The 22111-nt window shown below is 39.5% G+C and overlaps 1 protein-coding gene across 1 annotated transcript in view; it reads left to right on the top strand.

The window, feature by feature from the left end:
* Positions 1–22111, top strand: part of PRTG (protogenin) — a 79231-nt gene that overhangs the window by 43620 nt on the left and 13500 nt on the right. The gene's annotated exons all lie outside the window — the stretch shown is intronic.

Here is a 22111-nt window from a genome sequence, read left to right as displayed (position 1 = left end):
GCTTTAAGATTCTTGGTTTCATGTGTGTTGTATAACATGGTCAAACAAAAAAGTTATTCCTAATTTAGAAGAATATGCTAATAGTATTAGGTGCTTCCCAGTGGTAAAGATGGAGTAGTTTCCAAACAGTCCCTCTTCATGTCTTAGTTTGTCATGACCTAAGGCTGCTCTACCATTTCCTGTTCTCTTGCACAGTTAATAAACTGCAGATAGAGTTGTAGTGACATTTGGAGCATGTCAATACGTCTCCCCATGGAACTTTCTGTAGATGTTGGTACAACTGCCGGTTGTCCGAAATCTGTGCACTTAGACAAGACGCTTCACTTACTCTGTGGCAATTGAAGTGCATCACAAAATCAGAATTTGTAACATTCTCTAATCAAACAGAACATTAGCACTGATGATATAAGCACTGTTGATTGCATTAATTGTTGATAGCATTGATATAACTACTGTAAAAGATTTGAGATGTCTACAGGGCTCTTGATGGAGGCACAGGTGTGAGAAGTAAAGCAGAATCAGCAATGCTAGTGTAAAATAGGTTACAGTGATTAAACATGAAATACAGCAATGTGAATATTATATTGAATGTTTTGATATCTTGGTTCCTGTGTTGCTTTTTGAAAACTGACCTCTTACTCCAGTGTAAGTCTACCCAGTTACTTCTGTGTAATTTTAAACTGGATCTTTAGCATGATAGTCACCATATAAATAGAATTAAATGATCTGATCAGTCAGAGCTACCGTTTTCAAAATAAATATCCACAGTTTCACATAGACATTTGTTTGTGTTAAAGGTCTTGGCATTTATTTTTCAAAAACAGGCCGTTTCCTAGTCCAGTGTAAAATTCCACTATTACTTGAATTTGCCACCGGAGCAGACCCTTGGGTGCATACCATGCATTTTTGCCTCTATTTTTAATTCCTTCTTTGCTTCCTCCTGCTTTAGAAAACTTTCCCTAACAGAAAGTCTTTCATTGTGGCACTTGATGAGTCTGCTGGTAAAGTTTCTGTTTCTCTAATGGTTCAAAATACATGTGTTTAGAAGTTGAAGTGAATTTTGTTGGTAAGAGTTTGTTTGGAAGCCTTCTTGCTGTCTAGCAGGAGAGGGATTGGCAAAGTTCGCAGGTTAAAACAAAATACGTGTCCAGAGAAGCTCATCTCCCATTTAAATGTCTTCAAATTATTTTTTTGAAAGACTATTTTAAGCACGTGCTTTTGCATCTTCGCCTCAACATTGTTGGTACTCACTATTGTGCTAGGTGGACTGTTGGCCTGTCACAGCTCACTGTGATTGCGGCTATATGCCTGTACAAGAAGGGCAGTGACTCAGAGGAACCCGTTTTAACCTTATCTGGTTTATTGGAGTTAGGAACTCTTTATAACTATGTTGAAGGCTGATAGATATCTCATCCTGGAACCTACCTCTAGTAAGCAAACTGAAGAAAGCATGGTCAGTTACTATGCTGTAATGCAAGAGTGCTATTACTCAAGGCTGCCTGGAAGTCTCCCTCTCTGAGGTTTTTATTATTTTTCAGTTCTTACCATGCTAGAAATGAATTTGAGTGTCACTGGTGATGGGGGAGTGCAACACGTTCTTGTGCCATTAATGCGTTCTACGGTTAGAGGGAGGAAGGAAAGCAAGAATTCACTCTGCTAATTCATTCTTCTATAGTTGCTGTCTCAGACCTGTCCCACCACGAGTGGTGGTAGCTACAGTGAAGGTTTCAGAAAGTTGCACTTCGGTGACAAGACTAACTTAGAGACTCACACAAACCCCTGAGGCAAGAAGGTTGTGGCAGAGAGGTGCTCTTTTGTTTCTGTTGCATACAAGATGATGTCACAGTAAATAACCCTTTTCAGGCAGACACCTTAGGGCATGGATAAACTGGTCTGTTAGCTTTGGTGGAAATGCCTTGAGCATGGGAGCCCACACAGCTTAGCCTTTCCTGGGTGAAGGCCCTCCCCAGGACAGCCTGCAGGGAGGAGTGTCCTGCCCTGGGAGCTGTGGGAGCACTGCTGGCTCCCCAGAGCCTGCAAGACACTGGGCAGAAGCTGCCAAGTGATTTGATGGCCATGAAATGGAGTGTATCTGCTTTAAAAACATACATAAAATAGTTTGTGATTCCTGAGGCTTGGCGAGACTGCAGCTCGCTCTCTGCGATAGCTGCTTCTGTGCTAACTGGCATCATCCGAGCTGCGTAACATGAGGGGCACCACAACCCCTTGCTGCTTCTTCTGGTACTCCAGTTTCACGTTACCTGGTAGCATTTTCCCCTGCCTCAGTTGGAAAAATAATTGGATTGCCAGATTCATTTGTGGGATTTACTCCAAAAATTTGGTCTTAATCAGAAAAACTTCCCTGCCTGAAAGCTCTTTAATGTCTTATCTCTTTCCAGTTACTCTCTTTACAGAGGGGAAATAAGGGAAGGTGCATTTTCTGTGCCCTCCTTGACTTGGGCAGAATTTCCAAGTCAAGAATCTGGCAAAGTGTAAATGACACAAAGACACGTTTTGTTGACCCTGCATGGCCCTCTCCTCTGAAAAGGGGGCTTGTGCTGAAGAATTAGCCAACTACCTACACTTAGCATTCCCCCAGAGACCTGGCCTTCAGTTGTTTAATTTCCCCTAGATCTATTTATGTCGTGTTACAACCATGATTATAGCTAAGCTTTAATCCAGGTCAACAGAGATGACAGAGTCAATCTACAGTCTATAGAAATTGAGTGAAGGTGTGTGAGAAGAGTCAGTGCAAAGAATTTCTCCTATTAAAGTGCCTTATGCATGTCACCTAAGATTCTCTTGTAATGAGTCTGTAAGAGTGATTATGAAGTTTTGTAAAGCAGTTGATGTGATGGTCAGACATCACATGGTTTTGTTTGCACCGTACTGCAGGTGGATGTGCTAGCAAAATGTAAATTAAAAACCATAATGGCATCTTGACAGCTTTGACATCTTGTTATGAACCGCAAATACTGTGATATAGAGGAATACTGTAAGAGCATTACGTATGTTAATGGAGTGTTTTCTGATAGGTAGGGTTATAATTTCAGTTTTATCCCAGGTTTTGTTGGTGCCAAAATAATCTCACATACTTGTATCTAAAAATTCCAGGGTATCCAAAATTGGGGATGTGGGAATTGATACTTTTTTTTGGTTATAAGTTACTATGGAAGCTTAGCTTGGGATTCCCATACAAATTCAAGGAGCCAGTCATCCCTACAGTTTCCTGAAATGATGTGAAACAAATACAGGTCTTCTCTTTCAACACTTTTCTTTTTGTTTCATAGTTAACTGTTCTCAAATAGCATTTAATGAAATATCATCTAGTATTAGATATACAATTTCTGCTTAGATATATCAGACATTCACAGTTAAATGTTGATTTGAACAAACTATGCAGCTCTGTCTAAAAAAAAAAAATCAGAAATTACTTTATTTTTTAATAAAGCTCAGTTTTCTTGCTTGGAACACCAGATGGTAGCACTGTGAGCTGTATATACTGTAGCCATTATATTTACATTGTTACATAGTGAAAAGTGTCTAATAGCTCGGTAGGTGACCAGGACAAATATTATCATTTATATCCACTGTTTACAGCTGGGTCACTCTAGTGTTTGCTCGCGCTGATTATATCCTTAAACTAAACCTCTTATCTGTCAGTTCTCCTGATTGTGTGTAACAGGCTTGCTACTACTACTTATTAGCTAAAACATAAGGGATTTGCTGAGAGAGTGGGGGAGGAATTAACAAATACATATTGCCATATTGCACAGTAATAAACCCAAAAGCCCTAGAAGTAGACTGGGCACGTTTGAAAGCAACCTCTTCCTCAGCTGTGACCTCTTTCTCTTTCGCAGACATGGCGGTTTATGTATATTTGTACTTAACAGACCCGAGCTCTTGCGTAGTTTGGCATGATAGTGTGCTTCTAGTACATGTCAATAAACAAGAGACACACATTCCTTACTTTCTAGTCATGAAAGGCAAGACCTGTCACCACCCTAAATGAGCCTGTCTTCCAACTGCAGATGTGGCAAATCTGCATATAATTTTTTTCCCTTGTTTTTTTATCTTTCAGGATTTAAAAGGGGAGATGGAGAAACCCCCATAGATTAAAAGAGAGAAGGGAAGGGGCTTTATTACCCTGTATTTTTTTTTTACCTGCAAAAAAAAGCTTTGACAAGCTTTTACCTCTTTTATATCAGGAACCATATTGCATTTTAAAGGCTGTAAGTGTAAATAGAGCTCAAACTGGGTTTTGTTCTGGTTTGTGGTTGTAATTTACAATGTCACATCATGTTTTGTTTCAAATACTTGTCGGTGCTAGTAACTTCTCTAGATATATTTGTAGCAGAAAGCTTCTTTTAGATTCAGATTTATTGTTCTTGCTTGTGCAAGAACTAGGTTGGATGGCAGAGGCAAAGAAAGAATCAAACCTCTGCCTTATGCAGTGTTTCTGATTATGTTCTTGTTGGTCCATGTGCAGCTTAGCATGTACAAGGACGAGCCAGTGGGGAATATCAGGAGGTTGCAGAGCACAAATAGACTGACATGAGCACAGATAGACTGACATGAGGTGACCAAATGAACTAATGGGCAGAGTTACCCACTTGGTTCATTTCTCCCTTATGGAAGAAAAATACTACGTTGCTCTGTTCAGCTGAAAAATTGATTCGCTCAGGTTGTAAATTGAATTCTTACTGAACAAAACTGAAGCTCGTGTTTAACTATGCGGCCCTTTGTTGGAGCGCGTTGGCATGGCATCCATTCCAACAACTGTCTTTGGCTCAGCTTTATTTAAGCACTCTTACACACGACTGAGTGGGAATCCTAGATAAACATCAGCTTGTTCTGAGCAGATTTGCTGAGGAGAGGCCTGTTAACTATCAGCTGCTAATGCCACATACTTATTATGCAGCTCAAGTGCCACATCTCTAAAAATGTAGTGCCTTCCTATGTAGTTCTGCCATTATTTCTCTTGCACTGTGCAGTATTGCAGTTTTGTGTCATAATAAACTTTTGCTCTTAAAAAAACCCAAAAGAGTTACTTTGCATGTGTTTTTTCTGACAGCATTTAAGTTTGCCTCTGTTAAGGAAATTGGACTTATCAAATAGTTTTAAATCACAGCACTGTTACTTCTGCCCATGTTTTAGTTTTTGAAAGTAAATGTTATTTTTGTACAGTTCATTTGTAATGAAAAACTTTAGTTAACATTAAATGGTTTTGTCAATTTTAAATTTCACCATCAAGCCTCTCAGTAGGTTACTGATTTAGCCAGTAATCAAATTCTGTAGGCACTAGAATACTGGAATCTTAACATCTGCATTAGCAGCATAACTGGTTTTGGTGTTGATTAAAATGTTACATATGACAGACAGAGGAATCTCTAGGCTTTCTTTGAATTAACTGCAGAGTCATGAAATGGCTCTAAAATTCATAGAAAATTATTCATTTGCTTACCTGCTAAGCACTTAATCCTGGGCCAGAAAGAAGTATTCTTGCTCTCTTAGTTGAGATCTTTCAGAAACAGGTAGATTGTGTGTTGGAAGAATTGCCTAATATATTTTTATGTAACCTTCTGGAGCAAGCTCTCTGAACTGTTTCAGTTTGAGCCCATTTATCTGGGAAAATAGTCCTGAGATCCTCATTTAAACGTGCCTTGACTTTTGCAGTAATTCATTTTAACTTCCCAAGCTTGTGGGTCTTTAAAGGGGTGAGAGAGAAGATACCCAAGTGCAGAATAAAGATTGAATATACTGTACTTCAACAGACAAAATAGAGTGCTAAGACCAGTTAAGCCTGCCGCTCTAAAGAGATAGCGGGAGCTGTCAGGATGAGGGAATTTTCATTATTTCATAGGACAATGCCTTTTAGCAATATTAAAGATAAAATGCAAAGATACAGGCTTTACTAAAGTGATGGGAAAGATTGTGTTCCATGGGCCCACTCCAGTAGCACAGAGGGTTGTTGCATGGTTTTGAGAGACTTTCTGTCTCTTTATCAGCGGTCCCCATAACCGAGTTGGATGCAGTTGTTTCTCTCAGGACACCAGACTAACTGTGTCATAACTTGAAGAACTGGAATCAAGTGTGCTGCAAAGCCTTGGAAATAGCAGGGAGAGATTTTTTGTACTCTGGCAGTCAAGCAAAATGTGTTGTCTTGAAAGTATTTAAAGGTAAAATTTTCAGTGGTGGGAAAGTGATAAGAATCTTGCAGGAAATGCTCTCTGCTGCTCTGTGTTCTTGAGGTAGGAATTCCACCGTTTAAAGCTAAAGCTGTGTGGGAATTCAGTTGGGAAATTGTGTCATGTTGATTGAGTAACAGTTAGGATGTATGCAAATAGTGTTCCATTGTTCGTTTGTGGAGCTGAAGGTTAAAATTCACTTCATGAAAAGGATGTATTGATCATTCCTTACATTGAGAAAGTTGTAAATTATTTTAAATAAAGCCCCTTGAAGTTGCTTTTGAAATGCACCTAAGTATTACAATGAATATGTAATAGCATGCATTTTAGTAGCTGTAATATAAAAGTGACCAATAAATAAAGACTAATTTATTGGAAGTGGAAATTAAGTGCGCACCCCTGTTTAAAAAGAAAAAAGAGTGAGCAGTTAGCAGTGTCAGGAATGACCAGATCATTACTCAGTTTTCTTAAATAAAACAAAATAAGCTGGACAAAAAAAACCCCAAACACCTTCTCCCAAAAGAAAACCCACCAAAAAAACCCAAACCCCACTCCAAACCAAAACCCTCAACAGCTATCTACATTCCTGCTATTGCTATGCAGCCTTTTTTAGATTTAACCAGAACTTTAAATATGGTGGTTGGGGTTGTTTTGTTTTGTTTCCTTTTTATTTTCTGAAATGAGAGGATTTGTCTCTGGGAAACAGCATTATTTAATTTGCTATTTATTAGACTTCATTAGTAAAATACTTAAGTCCTGGATTGCAAAGAAACTGCTCCTTGGAGAAAGCTTAGAGAGAACTCCTGTTATAGGAAATTAAATCAACATTGTCCATTAATCATACTGCACGTCAACCCCCCAGACCTCTCTTGATTGTTCTTGGTGAATGTGAGGAACCATTAGATGTGTGAGGTCCTTAAAGGTCTGAGTAAGTCAAAGGGGAAGAGTTTAAAAAAATGCTACCATTAGCACATGAAAGAGACTTCAGAGTGGACAGAAGAAAACATTTGCTGTACAGGGCTAGTTACATTTCTTCATTTTTCCCTGTGTTGTTTTTCTTTCTTCTTTTTTTCCCTTCCTATTATTTTATTTTCTTCCTTTGTTAAACAACAATCCAGATGTTGTGGTCAAAAACTTCATTTCTCCTGAGCTTTTTTCATTAACTTCTTTTGGGTCATGTTACCACTTGTGATAGTTGTACGGGAAAGGTAATAGTAGGGGCTCTCTGCAAATTCTGTGTTAGTGATAAGTAAAGGCACTTTCAAAGCTAAGCTAATATGTTTTCTGGTAGCTTGCCTGCCTTGAGTAACACCTTGGTTATATATTTGCCATGAAGGCATTATTGCTAACAGAAGGATTTTTCTATTTTGGGAAAAGATGCAATTGTGGAACAGCCAATATTTGTTTTCTTCAGGCTGCCTGGAGTCACACTTTTGTGGCAAACGAAAGGAGGGTCTATGGGAAGTGTGTGTGTGGGAAACAATCTTGGATTGGAAGAAGCAACTCTTGCAGTGCAACTTCTTTTGCAAACCTTTGATTTTTTTTTTTTTTTTTTTTATTTTTCATCTGGAAAAAAAGGTTTAGGAGAAATAGGTTTTGCACAAAAAGTGTGTTTCAGCACTTACACTCACTTTCAATGTTTTTACTAGTATCATGGCTGAATATTGTACCCCAGCTCAAGCTGATTATCATTACGAAACAAAAGTACTTGTTACTGCAAATGTTTGCAGAAGCTGGGACGGGGAAGTACATTCTTGATCCTGTCTGGTAGATCAGTTAAAGGTTTGAGTTTTGTGTCTCTTGTGTGCATCCAGTTGTGCATGCTGTGGCTCTTTGTGCAACTGACACATTTGTATATTCAGACAAAGGAGGGGACATGAAATATTGTATGCAAATATATCTTGAAAATGGGGTCTGTGTATCAGATGATCCCAGGGCTTTTACTGGAGGCCACTGAACTGGATATGTTTAGAAACTATAGGCTAGGATGATGTACACAGGGGAAGAGAAGCAGATGGGTAGGTGTTCACTACTGCACCTTGTGTCCATTTACCCATCAATTCCTCACTTTCTCTTTTGCATATTTAAGATGCAGGAAAGGACGTGGTCACAGCCTGTTGCCTAGCTGTATATGTGTGTCTGTATTTGCCTGTGTATCTAGAAACTATTGGGAGAAAAACGGGATGTCTTCTGGCTTCCTGATCCTCTTTGTCTTAGTCTAGTCCAGCACTTTTCCATCAGGAGTATACCTCTTTCTATATTAGTCCTTTGCATTAATCTTTATTTTCATGATAACTGCTAATGTTGGCCTAACCTAGCCTTTTTTCACTACACATGTCTTTTGACTGCCTTATTCCTGTTTCTCACTTGCCTTTATCTAATTTCTCTTAGTTTGCCATCAGTTCTTAATGCCTCAGTGACAACCAGAAAACACCTAGCTGTAGCACTTCTTACCAGTTATTTTTGCTGGAAAACTTTGCTCAGGGGTGGCTTAGATCCATTACGTCTTTGTATATTATCCAAGCAGAGAAGACACGTATGCATGGGCTGTGATTGAAAGAGTCCTGTCATACCTGCAGTGATAATCATCCCTGTCCTTCAGAAATGACAGCCAGATCATGCTTCCAATCAACCCAATAAAATACCTGAAGAGAAGCACCAAAGCACAGTCAAGTTGTAGGACAGAAAAGTGGATTTCTTGGCATGACTCGGAGCACAGGCATGATTCCAGGGTACTCCAGCTGGCCCAGCAGTGCCTACACCTCCCTCTTTTGCTTGAGCCTCCCTGGTGGAAAATCCACTTCTGAAGGGTCATCTTCCCCCTTGTTGAAGCCAGGAGGGAAGCTCCCTGTGGGAGTGCAGAGCCTGTGTTGTCTTGTGCCCTGTGCAAGGCAGCTGTAGCACACTGCCTGGGGAGCAGTGTGACAGAACCCCACTTTAGGCAGTTATTTATATTTCCACTTTTCTGTGTTGTTTCTGCAAATAACGCATGCTGTGTTCTCCCAGCACTTTGTAGCCGTTCCAATGAGTTTCACAGGTGGATGAGTGTTCAGTGTCCCACCTTACAAACTGGGAACCTGAAACACAAGGAGGACAAGGGCCATTTTCAATGGAGTCCCTTGGGTACTGATGATTTAAACTGAGTGGTACGGTATCCCTGAAATCAGTGACTGAACTGAGCTGTAGCTTTCCAGACTTCCAGCTTTGCATTCAGACTATTAGATAACAGCTCCCCCTTGAGGGAAACTACTTTTATTAATAAATTCATAGCAGGGCTATTCTATCATTGGAGGTTTTTGTGGATAGATTTGAGGGTCACAATTTCACCAGGCTGCAAAAGATGAAAGACTAATGGTGGTTGTGTTGTGTCCTAACCAACTGGTGGTTCTGCCAGTCACTGGCTCTTGGCATGTCACTTAGTTCTCAGAGTTCATCAAAGTACAACTTGGAACACAGTGAAGTAGCAAAAGCTGGCACTTTTGAAAGAAACTGCACCACATTCCTTGTGTACCTCTCTGTGCTAATTTGTGCTGCTTCTCTCTGTGCTTGCATTAACACTTGTGCACTTGCATAGGGACAGGCTGGGAAGTTAGCCTGAATGAAAAATAACTTGGCAAACGAAGGTAGTGGCAGGAGTGAGTGGCTGGAGGGTGAGGGGAAGCAGGCTGGTTTCTTTCAGCAGCAGTGTTGGCTAATGCTGGTTTAGAGTACTCATCAAACTTGCAGGCTCAACTTAGCATTTGTAAAACTGAGTTAATGATGGGAAAACCCTTTTAATTGTACAAAGGAAGATAGCTAGCTAAGAGTTAAGTAGCTGTGTGTTTATTTTACTGAAGTAATCAGTCAGACTGCTTTCCATTTTCTAAGTGTTGTATAAACTTCATATGCAGAGGAATTACCTCAAGATAATTTTGTTCTCCCTTTTTCAATCCAGATAGTAGTACAGTTTGGATTTAAATCTTGACTGCATTAGGAAAGATAACAAAAATAACCTTGATTTTGAGTAGTCTCCTGGTCCTTACTCTGTACCTTCTGGTTTGTTAATACAGTGTTTGATTTAATGCATGTTCTTCACCAGACTAGTTAAAAAATACAGCAGGTATGCTGAAAGATTTAAATTACAACTGGTCTGTGGTCGAACATCCTGGGAACAGCAGCATTGCTTACCATGAGAAGTGATTTTTTTATAGGAAAAAGAGAAGATTTTGAAGGAAAAATTTAAGCCAGAGCAAATTTCCATGTGTATAATTATGGAAAATACTTTACACACATAAAAAGCATTCTTGGAAAAAGATGTGTGAAAAGATCTGTGAAATTCTATTCCAGATTCTGCAAAGTTGTATTGTCCTTTTCCATGTTGAGCATCCTTTAAACTACAGCAGTATTTACCTGTAGCAAGTGGTATTTACTTTCAAAACGTTGTAATCCTATTCCAAGTGGGGGAAAAATACTCTTTTGTCTTTACAAAACAGTACAAAGTATAAAAGAAATAGTAGGTACTGTGTTGTCAACCAGAAGAGCAAAAGATTTTCAGACATTTCAGGAAGCCTGGTATCTTTTAGGCTACTCTTTTTCAGATGCTTCTTCGTATGGAGCATTTTTGTGGAAGGTTATTAGTACTCAGAACACAGTTCAGAGAATTACTCTGATTAAAGGATTTTTTTTTGCTCCTGAGATTAGGTCCAAATTCAGATTGCACATGTTGACCCCTTTTACACCACCTGTGAGATCTGTCTACGGTGCTTTCAAGGATACTGTTCCAGCGGTTTGGTCTTCATTAGTCTTCAAATAAACCATTAACATCTATTTAACTAAAAGCAACAGCATTAACTGCACATCTGCTGCCACTAATATAGACTGACTATTCCTTCTGGTGGATTACTTTAGAAGAGCAGTCCTGGCCTGGAAAGAGATGAACACAAGATGCCGTTGAAATATGGTTTGAGGTGGAATCAGTGTGGAGGTGAAAAGTTGATGTAACTTTTACAGAGCAGCAAATTCTCCTGGCCTTCTTGGTGGGTATTTGTACCAAATCTAATCTCACTGAGAGCATTCAAGAGGGAATATAAGAGAGAGTAGTATATTGGGCTTCATTACCTGGTGACAAGCTGTCACTTATGTTCTTTTAATCAACTTTTCTGTGCAAATTCCTACCACAAAACTCATTACAAATAGCTCATGCTAATGTGCCACTGAATATAACAGAAGTGCATATTAGAGCTAAGGATGTTGTCGCGTCCTGGATGCTTTTATTATCATTACAAATGGATATTTTCTTCAGGACATGTTTTAGAAGTCCGGGATGCGCTGTATGAAAATGTAAAGGCTAAAAATAACACTGCTGTGCCAAACCATTAGGGAGGTACTTCAGCATAATCTAAATGTAATTAAAATGAATACACTTGCTAAGTGTCAAAGATATGCAACCAGAGAGGCTGTAGAAAATAAGGCATCTTAAGAAGGTAGTGAGGAAAACGTCACAGACATGTTCATGTAGAGAGAGAGAGATACTGCAATGTATTTCAGGGCTGAGGAAAACAGAGACCTGTGTCCTCATGCCACCACACTTCAGGTGAAATTGCCTGCTGAGTTGAGGCATTTGAGTTGAGCTCTTGAGACTGCTATTAGCTGTCTTCCCTGCTTCCTGGTTTACTAACCTGTGTAACTGGAGAATGTTTAGCAATATATGCTGAGTTTTCAGTGAATACTTGCATTAGAAGTAGTGTACAGAGGGAGCTTGATGCCAACCTTTTATTTTAAGCTTTCTTAATGCATCTCGATTTACCTTCCAGATGTATAAAGTTAAATCCAGATGCATTAACAAAGTATGAAGTGTTTGAAGTATTCGAGTTGTCATATTAGAAGCTGTAAATATGTATCAGACTGTCAGTCTCTGACAAATGTGTTGGTTTAGCAAATTCCCTATAAAACTTGTCAATCTACTAGGTTAACTTGCCCCTCCACCCTGTATTCAACAAATAAGTGCCAAATTTTGAACTTCACTAAGCAGTTCCTTTACTTACATCGGCAAAGTATTTGTATAGTAATAGTTCAGTACTCACACAACTGCATACTGCAAACGCATGGACACAGTGTGGATTAGGTGTCTATATGCCTGGTAGGTGCACCACCACAACCTGGTGTCTGCCAAATAAAAGGGAGCATGCATGGCCCTTGACACCTGCAATAACAGAATGTTCCACTGAAGTTTGAGCCCTAATTATAGATGCAGCTGGATATAGGCCATGGAGCCAATATTTGCCTTAAGAAAAATATAGTGGTGGTTTCTACTTGAATATATTGTATTTGTTTTCCTGTACGTTTAGCAATGTGCATGTGTGTTAGTTCAGTTCCTTGTTGCCCTTTCAAGGAGGACAGAGCCGGATTGATTGTTAGTTGCCCTACCTGAAACTTTTGCATCTTGCAGTCATGCTTGCAACCGTACAGTGCCTGAAGCTTGAGATCTGAGAAGAGTCACCAGTCCACAGATGTTTTTGCAATGAAACTGTGCACCTCCTAGAAAGTCACTGTGGTACAAGTAATGATAGATAGTGTTTTCATTTTGCTGCACAAAAGGGTCAAAATGGCACGGGGTATCCATGACAGACCAGCAGAAAATGTTGGTTCTGAAAGAAAATTTATTTCATAGCTTCAGGGAAAAGTTTGGTCCCTGTGAACAGATTGCCTTTGTCATTGTGTAAAAATGTGTTGTTTGTAAGGTGATGCTGGATGTCAGGCAGTCAGTGCGTACATGTGATAGAGCTTGGTACCTAAACAGATGTTAAACCAAACTTGGTGGAGTGCTTGTTGCATTTTCTGGAAGCATTCTTCTTAGCATGAAGGTCAGGCAAATTGTTTAAACTTCCTTCCCATCTGCAACCCAGAAATGTTGGTCTTCCCTGGGGAGATCATCTTTTCAGTCTCTTCCATCTTATGGAAAAGAACCTTTTATACCACATTGCCGTTTTGAGGCATGCCTGTAGGTGTGTTTTGTGGGACTTTCTTTTGGGGATTTTTTCTCCTTGCCCCCTGGCACTCTACTGTAATGTTTGATTCACTGTTTTCACTCCTGCATGGGTCACTTGGTGTGTGTAAGGGAACGTGTTGTATGGGATGGCACATCCTATTTGGACCACTGCGTGCATTCTCAGTGGACATATCTGTGTTAGTAACTGGGGGTAATTAAGGCTCTGCTGGCTCCTTTGGACACTTCCCTTGCCCCCGCCCTCCCTTTCTTCTTCCAGAGATGGCCTCTCTACATAATTCCATTAAAGTGATTGTGCTCTGAGGGGTAGACTGAGGGGCAGTGCTCTCATCTTTCAAAGCAGGACCAATGAGCTATGTGCTTTCCACTGGGCAGCAACAAAAGAAAAGGTCTCTCAGAAGAAAAGACGAACACAAAAGATCAAAATTAGGTGTTTGTCCAGGCCTCTGGTATTGCTTTCAAGTTAGCTTTTGAGGGCTCACTTTGAAAACGGTGAGCCAGGCTACTTAACATAAGGGTGTCTGCTAGTTTGAGAGTGTGTTGTTAGAATAATATTGGAAGAGAGCTTCTTGCTTGTGCAATTTAACAGTTCTCTAAAACACCAGAGAAACATGGGGACTGATTGAAAATGCTACAGGCATAGGGGTAATGTTCTGCTCCCATAAGGAAATCGAGCAGTGTAAAATCCCTGAGGTTTGCTTCACTTCTTTGAAAAAGATAAGGGATATTTAGGGTTCTCTTGTTTCTGTAGCCTCCAAAAGGCCAAAACGCTGTATGCTGGGAATTCATCTTGCCCTTCTAGCCCTCCCCCCCACACTTCTTTTTGTATAAAGCTGCAACTGCTGATGGTGGGCAGGAGGAGAGGTGATGTTTTTACTGCAAGGGGGTGTGAGGTGTTGTTTGTCCTGGGGCCCTCTAAGGGGATAGCGCAAAGCTACAAAAGGGATACAGACCCTTTTCAGATTTAGACAAATAAGCCATCCAAAGGCGCGGAAAGCCAGACCGTTTAGCTGGATCAGTTCACACATGTTGTATGTTCTAGTTTCTACCAAAATAAACTTTTACAATGCTGTACAAAGAACAAATTGGTTAGTTCCCCGTTCAGTTATTTGGTTTGCAAAAGAAATTATGAGTATCACAGACAGCCTTTGTTCCATCTAACTGTTTAAAGTTACCTTTAAATGGAAAAAGAAACCATGAGATGTAAAACGTTGGTGATTTGTAACCTCTCAAACTATTTTACCCTGATATTAACAAGTTGTTATTTAAAATGTGTGATCAGTTGAAATTCCTTTAAAAATAGAAATAATTAAATATTATCTGAAACCAGTAATAATGCTTAGAAATAACATACCCAAAGCCTTGACAAGATTAAAAAAAAACAGACCAAGATTGCTAAACTGTTCATTTGCTTGATCATATGTCCTTGAGCAAGGTAAAAGGGCACTTTTCAGCAAAGAGAAATAAAATCCAGTACTGAAAATCTGAGAGGGGATACCTGCTTTTGAAAGGAACAGACCTGAATCTGCATAATCTTTCTACTTCCCGGCTTTATGTTACTGTTTGTCTTGATGCACTTCTCTCTGTCTCTTTTGTCAGCACATTTGAAATGTATTTGCTTATTTTCCTAATAAGTTTCTGCTGTATTTACATTACTTTGCTTCAAAAGTACATTTTTAAGGATAGTATTTCTTGGTGCTCTTCCTTTCCCACCCTTCCCCCTTAATAATTCCCCTGGACCTCTGTTGCTTGAAGCAGACTTTGGCTAGCCCCAGATTCGATGTCAAAGGCCATGACCCGATGTCAGAGCAGCCCATGCTGCTGGCCTCTTCTTTGAATAATTATCTGGAGTTTATTGTGTTGGAGGGGCGGGCTTGGGGGCAGCACAGTCACCCTGGCAAACCAGACCAATGGGCTCTGCAGCTGGACCACGACCCAACAATGGGCCTGTAGGTTACACACAAAATCCAGCAGCACAAAAGATTCAGTTAAAAATGGACATTTGGCCACAGAAGTTTTGGCCTTAGAACAACCATTTTTTCCGCCTTCTGAGTGTAATATGGGTTTGACACCTTTAATCGAAAGGAAAAAAGTATTATGTAAAAAAATGTATATAACTGAAGTATTTTTCTTGCCCTCTTCCCCAACAGTTAGAATCTCCATTCTGGATATAGCCTAAGATGTTAATTCGAGGTTTCTAGTTGCTGAGCTTCACTCAGAACTTCAAAGCACTGAACTTACTTGTTTTTTTCCCTAGAAATTCTGTGCAATCCTAATTCTTCTAGAAACAAGAACAAAGCTCCCAATACTTTTATGTCTATTGATATTTTCCTCTTAAAGTGCTGAGAATGGGTTTGTTCAAAACAGGTATGATAAAGGTTCAGTATCCAGACTTAATGAGTCAACAGTAAATGATAGTAAAATGTCCATTTTCTTTGGGCTTCTTTATCTTTTCCTCTCCCCAAAGAGGACTTAAAAAGCCTGAAATCCAGATTGTGGAGTGCTGTCTCTTCTTATCGGGACTGAATGAAAGGCTGCTGGAGGTGGACTTGCTGCTCTGGAGGGGTGGGAAGAAAAAAAAAGTGCTTTCATGGTCTGACCTCGGATTCTTTCTTAATTTTATCTAGCCCTGACCTGTTGGCTCTGCTCTGGCTCCTTTCAAGGCCTTCAGAGCTTCACAAACATTCAGCAGCTGAAGGAAACAATGACAGGGCTTTCAGGGGTTGCAATATTACACTCTCGTGTAACCTTGGCTAGGTAGCCTGTCAACAGATGCTTTCTATGAAGCATTTGCCAGAAAGCCAAAATTTTGGCTGTGTTGATACCAGTGAACATGGCTCTGCAACATTCTTGATTCAGGACTCTTCAGTTTGTATTCAGTATAAGCTTCAGCTGAATGAAGAGTTACCCAGAGCATGTCTTATGTGTACAGCGTGGTCATGGAACCTGCTGGTACAGGTTTTATACTTACATTTAATGCTATAAATTTACTTGGAATAGAAGAATCATATGAAGACAAATTATCAGAATTGGAATGGGATAAACACAGTTTGATCTTTTGCAGAAAACTCATTTGAAGATAGTGTTAAAATGTGACCAGGACATTTGCATTTCTGTGGGTTTTTTTGAGATGGGAGGGTGGAATTATGTAAGGATTAGGATTTTTCATTGGCTGGGTTGTTAGCATCATGCTGCTTTAAGCTTAGAGGGTTTTAATTGTGTAGTAGAATGTATTGAGAATGGAAATCTGTTCCATTGTGAATATGACAGGGACTTGATTGTTCTTAGTAACTTTTCCTAAAAGTTCAGTCTGTGGTATTTGGGTAATTTTAGAATGAGGAGTTGCATTAAAAAGTACTTCACCAGCTGCAAAGTGATTAGAAGCACATTTTTTGTTTTAGTTGTTTTAACTGCTAATACAGGCATTTAATCTTTGTGCCTCTAGTTTTTCCAGCTGTGTTCATTGGAGGTGCATGAGGACACCATCTGGCAGTAATGAGATATAACTCTACCAGATGGAACTAACCCACGTTCATTGGAGAGATATTCCTTCCTCTCCCCATGTCACCTTTATCGCTAGGGAAATGTCTTCAAAACAGAGGACTTTCCCTCCCACCTCCCCTTCCTCCAAATAACGGTAGCTGCTACAGCAGTCATCCCAGCAAAACCTGCTTTTCAGTGGACATATTTCAAAGGCCAGTAAGGGTCAACAGAAGCACCATTTATTCTATTGTGGAATGATGCCAGATTGTTTTAGACGGTGTTGTGTATTTGTCTCAATGTTTTAGAAGAACTGAGTTTGAGACAGTAACTCAATAGAATTCCATGGAATACACCAAAATACACTAAAACTAGTTCTGGCATAAGAAGATACCAACTCTGTAGTTGCTTTTGCCTACCATTGTGTATGTATTTACCAGATCATTTGTATTTCCCTAAGCTTTGAAAACTGGGCTCTGTATATTTAATCCACATTTAACTAGTAAATATGCATAACATAAACATATTAAAATCCTAAGTTTTGGAAAAGAAAACAAGAAATCTAAATATTAGTATTTCTGACTGACAGCTGCTTTGTAGCAGCAACTTCTCCCCTACTGAAAGAGAAATGGAAGATTTACATGGAAGCAAGGCTGATGCAGTAGTAAAAAACAGTGAATAACTTTGAGCTGGTGCAATAAAACGTGAATGCTTCGGCAAACTGTAGAGCAACACAACTGCTAATAAATCAAGTCTCAATTCTTCATATTTTTGCAGTTTCTCTCAGTTTCTTGTGTCCAGATAAGCAGCTGTGGTTCTTCCTCCATGCTGGGAAATGAAATGACTTGTCACAAAACAGGGTTGGAACATCTGGGTGCACTGTAATTTCTTTCTTGAAGAAGCTGGTTTTTAGCATTAACATTAGTAATGGCCACAAGCTTCCTGCCTGCTGTCTGAGAAACTGAACATCGTCTCTAAGATTGCATCTCAGGGATGCAGTACGACAGTACAATACACAAGTAACTCATTGTCATCTGAATTCTTGCTGAGCTTTAGCTCATGTAATGCTTAATGTTTTTTCCAAGTTACAATCCATATTTTAAATGATAGTTCAACTTAATGGTTTTGCTCATACATGCAGAGTTTACCTTTGCCATAGTTCCACTGTAAGGTGCAGAACCTATTCATAGCCTTGCAAAACAAAAAGAAGGCTCCCCCAGAAGAAGTGCTTCTGAAAGACCCACCAGGGTTGAATCTGTAGGGCTCACTGCAGATTTTTATGGGAGAGTGAATGACAGGATCCAGAATTCCAGAGGAGTATCACCAGGGAGCAATGATGTACAAAAACTGTAGGAAAATGAGGCTGATCCTACATAATTTGTAAACTGGGTATTTTTGGGACAGTATCTATTTTGATAATTTGAAATTAATATAAAGGTACTTAGTTTTTTCCTGCTTTTATTTTATGGAAGTGTTATTAACAGAGGTGAAATTTGTGCCTCTGGTTGAACTGTTATTTATGTGTGTTTAATCCTAACATCTTTTGGTTATATGAAAAGGGTATGTGAGGGAGCTCTGTTGTCCTGTGTGAATATATCCCAGTTTATCACACCCAGCCTACAATGTCTTTTGAGGAAGCCTCTATGTACTCTGGAGGCATTCTTGTAATAAAATTGATGAATTAGCTCTAGCATGTTTATATCACCATCAGTGCCAGCCTCTTGATTTGTACAGTGTAGTTTTTGCGTCCTTTCCGTGAGCTGATTTAAGTAATAACAATAAAAATGCCTTTTAAAAAGCTGTAGGTGCTGTGACAATTTTATAACAGCCTAATGCCAGCAGCATGAAAAAAAACCAAATAAAACAAACCATATTCAGCAGAAATGAAGTTTAAAAAATTCAGCCAGTTGGTAAACAAGCAACAGAATTTTTCCTGTTCACCTTAGGCCTGGAAACCCGCCTTCAATCACTACCCAACTGCTGGCAATTGCAAGAGAATTAGTTGAAATGACTCAGTGTAACCAGCTGTTCAGGGAAGTTTGGAAATGCAGGGGTAAAATGTTGCTGTGAGGTGTTTTTTTTTACTTAAACCAAATGTATGTGTTGAATGGGCTGAGTAAAGGACTGCACCTACTTTGTTTCTGAATAGCAGTGATCTTCTGTGGGAAGAAGTGTTACTCCTGGGTATGTTATGACCATGACTGATGGCCTCAATACCCGCTTCCCTGTTTTCTGAGCCTCTTGAGCCTCCTGTTGCTGTATAATGTGCATGGATGGCGTGCACTAAATTTGAGACTGTCAGCCCCCCAGGTGGCTCAATCTTTTATCAGTGATTTATGTGTAAACTATTCAGGATACCTATGCTGGTTAAAGATAAGAAAGCTTCTGAAGTTTGTTTTCTCAGAGTATGTCTGACTTTTGAGTGTTTGATCCAGCTGATGAACTGCTAGATGGAAATGTTTATGCCAAGTTTGTATTGTGATTGCCATTGAGGAGTAGATTAGATCAAAAGCCTTGAAATGAAACTAACGGTACTTAAAAATATTCTAAACAGAGGCTACTTCAAAAAATATTTTCCACTGTTTCATAAAAACAAATAGTGTACAAGTATCTGTGGAACTGGAGGTAGATCTTTTGGCTATTGGTTGTCTTTGTTTTGCATGTGGTGGAGCTATGATCAACACGGGACAGCATCTCAGAAGGTACTTTGTGTTGATCATAGCTAATGTTACACGTGTAATCTGAGAAGCAAGTTTTACATCAAATTCTTTTGCTGCTCAGTACACTGTCTTTAAAATTCTTTTATATGGACCTTTTTATTTTACTATGACAGTTAGGCTTTTCTGGGCCAGTACATAATGCAGCCCTCCTCAGTTGCTGCAATTACAGATACCAGCGGCTGGTTTTTCAGCCACTAAAACAGTAATATGTGACAGCTAAAAAATTCTGTCATTTGTTTTGGATTGAACTAGTCTTACTACCAGCTGAACCTCAATGTCCTGAAGTGATCCTTGAGTTTTATGTGGTAGAGACTAGTTGAGAGACTGAAGTTTTAAACAGGTTCTTCTATATAGCAGTGGTTCTCTTTGAAGCTTCTTGCACTACACAGGAGCAAGATGAATGGTATTCAACATTGTACTTTTTTCTACATGTAGAGCATAAAAGACACTTAACAAGTTTTTAAAAATATGCTTTTCTCCAAGCCATTTGATTTTTTTTTGGTGGGAGTTACGTTTTTACTTTCCTTGCACATCCCATCATTCTGCCTCCTCCCAGTCAAGTGTTAATGAGGAATTCAGTTAAAAAAAAAGGCAGCAATGAGGATAAACAGACCTCACAGGCTCCTCATTCAGCTCAGCAGGGCACTAGACCTCAGCTATTCTTCATTTCACAGTGAAGATGATCAGTTCTGGGTGACCACTTTCAAAGGACAGAGAGTTTTTGAAGGTGCTCGGCAGGATGATGAATTGTTGTGTCTGTCATCCTGGGTCCTGCGGAAATGCAGCGGGGGTCTCTTCTGCAGGAACTTGTAAAGGAAAAGGTCGACAGTGATGCTTGGCTGGCTGGATGCCACCTGGGTAGGTGAAATCTCTTCAAGGGTCTGTTAATAGTACCCGAATTCCCATTTTTTCTAAGAACGGATGGGAGAATCGATTACTGAAACATCCTCTAAAGAGGAATCCTAATGAGATCTTAAAGACGTCTTGATGGCTTCTCTTTAAAATCTTTGCTTTGAGTACTTCAGTAACGCTCTACCTGGCTGTACTCTAGCACAGGTTAGGAAGCCTGGGAAGGTGTGTATTTCTGCTTTGCTGAGATGTGTGCTGTAATTTGTCCTAACAAGTCCCCATAACTTGATTTTAGTGTATTCAAACCACTTGGTACTTCTGAAGTGTAGCTATCTTCCTGGTTGAGCTTAGTGTTTTTAAATGCATCTTCCCTTCGCATGTCTTTTGTTTTTACCAGGTTTTAAGAGATTGCAATGGTTTCCATATAATTTGCTTACTCGTTTTCTGAATTTTCAGTATTAAAATTCCATATTCTCTTTTATCACATACTTAAGGTTATTTTGTGTGTTTGTGTCCATCTCCTCCTATTCTCTGTAGTTTGTTGGGAACAACTGATGTCCTCTGTTGTTAAAGTGATAGTGTAAACTGAAAAACAGAACTTCAAAGCAGATGAGAATATTACTCTAGTTAAAAAAGAAATCACAAGTTTTTTTATGTTTTGTTATTTATATCATCTACTTGTGATGTTAAAGTCTATTTGAAAAATGGGAATGGGCTCCTCTTGCCTATTCTGCCACTAGTGTTAAACACATTGAAGAAATACTTTAATCTAAATTTAAGAGCCCCTTTTGTTTTACAGCTATATTTAGGTTTTGGTAAAACAGTATCTTAAAAATAAACATACATAGAAATGTAAACTCTACCTGGCAATAGTTAATTTAAAGCTGATGGTGGTAACTACAGCACAAAAAGATTGTCTACTTCAAAAGAATATGAAAAGATTTTATAAAATGCATTATTATGAAATTACTGTGCTGTGCTTACGGAAACCTCAAATCAAGAGCTGTTGAGGTTGTATTGCTGGTGCAGAGACTGCAGAGGGAGCCAAGGATCCGATGTGAACAAAAGTCCTATTTGTGGTGAAGAGATGTCAGGGATTTGTGTTCCTGTTTATTTCATGAGAGAGGCTATGTCAAATCCCGGCTAAAGTGAGAAAGAAAGAGCAGAGCTTACTTTGAGAAGGGACAATGTTGCAGTGTTTTAGGGCAAGGAAAAAATAAACAAGATCAGCACAGTTATGTAACATCTAAACCTTCTGAAAATCTTAATAGAAGGAAATAGGCTCATGACAATAGAAGAATGTCCTAATGCCTACATCAGTGCTGGGGTGAAGTTTAGCTAGACCCAGAAGAGCTCATACGTACTAATAGCAAATGCTACCACCTTGCAAATCATCATTGTCTAGAAGGGATTTGTTGCAAATATCAGCACAAGGGAGTAGGCTGCAGAGAAGCAGTGCAGCCATCCTGGGGTTTTGCATACCTAGCCACCTATGGGTACCCTGTGCCAGCCCCACTTACGGAAAGCTCAAGGCCCCTTTTGAGCTCATTTCTCTGTAGTAATTTTTCACCTGGATCAAGGCCGGTGTATCATTAACAGAGCTGAGGGAAGCAGCAAACTGCAATACAGCCATCCACAGATGTGGCCAGAGAAGGGGAAATAGGGAGACCCTTCAAGCTGGGACAGTGACCTCCTAAGAATGCCAGAACAAGCTTTCAAGAAAACACATAGAAGTGGAAGTTGTTAGTCACAGGCACTGTTAACAGTCAGTGTTCTTTCACAGTACATCTCCTCTTAGAACCTGGAACAAAAACATTTCCTGTTTCTTTGCTGGGTCCTGTCTTCCTGCCTTTGCTTTGATTGCCCTGCTTCGTTACAGCCTGCTTATC

The sequence above is a fragment of the Pezoporus wallicus genome, unplaced genomic scaffold (assembly GCF_028554395.1).
Source record: "Pezoporus wallicus isolate ANWC-B61680 ecotype Strahan unplaced genomic scaffold, APGP_CSIRO_Pwel_v1 contig_3952, whole genome shotgun sequence".
In the NCBI taxonomy this organism is placed as follows: domain Eukaryota; kingdom Metazoa; phylum Chordata; class Aves; order Psittaciformes; family Psittacidae; genus Pezoporus; species Pezoporus wallicus.
The sequence above is the reverse complement of the archived record's forward strand: the minus strand, read 5'-3'. Positions and strand labels throughout refer to the sequence as shown.